Genomic DNA, 571 nt, shown 5'->3' with positions numbered 1-571 from the left:
CTTCCTGGTACGTACATATCACTTTTGTGCTATATATAGTATATTTTCCAGAATATATTTTACAATTTATTTTTCCTTGGCTTCAATCTAGTATCGATAATTCTGTAGCAAGCACGCCACTCGCAACATTATTGCCTGGAGTACGTGCCGCGATCTCGAAATGGTAGCTCAGTTCCCCTTGCAGTTTCATAGCAACGAAAGCAATTGCACAGTTACCTCACTCATAGCAATTTCGATCCATACAATCACTTTTTCTCCAGTGTCGCTATGCCATTCATAGCATTCTCATTTCTGCTTTGTAATGGTAGGTACAAATCTTTACTTTCAAATAATCGGTATACAGGGGCAATATAACACCCATATCGATTTTTGCAATTAACATTCTTCAACCTTATATCATTAAAAAAAGCTCAATCTCATTTTGATTCAATCATAATAAAAATAACTTTTTCGTTTAATATCGTTTCGCTTCGTTAAATTTCGAGGTTCACTAAGAAAATGAAAATTCAATAAGCGATCTAATCATATACTATAAAAAAAAAATCGAAATATTTCGTTGAATATATTGTTC

This window comes from Penaeus monodon, chromosome 28, assembly GCF_015228065.2.
Source record: "Penaeus monodon isolate SGIC_2016 chromosome 28, NSTDA_Pmon_1, whole genome shotgun sequence".
NCBI lineage: Eukaryota > Metazoa > Arthropoda > Malacostraca > Decapoda > Penaeidae > Penaeus > Penaeus monodon.
Note: the sequence above shows the minus strand (reverse complement) of the source record.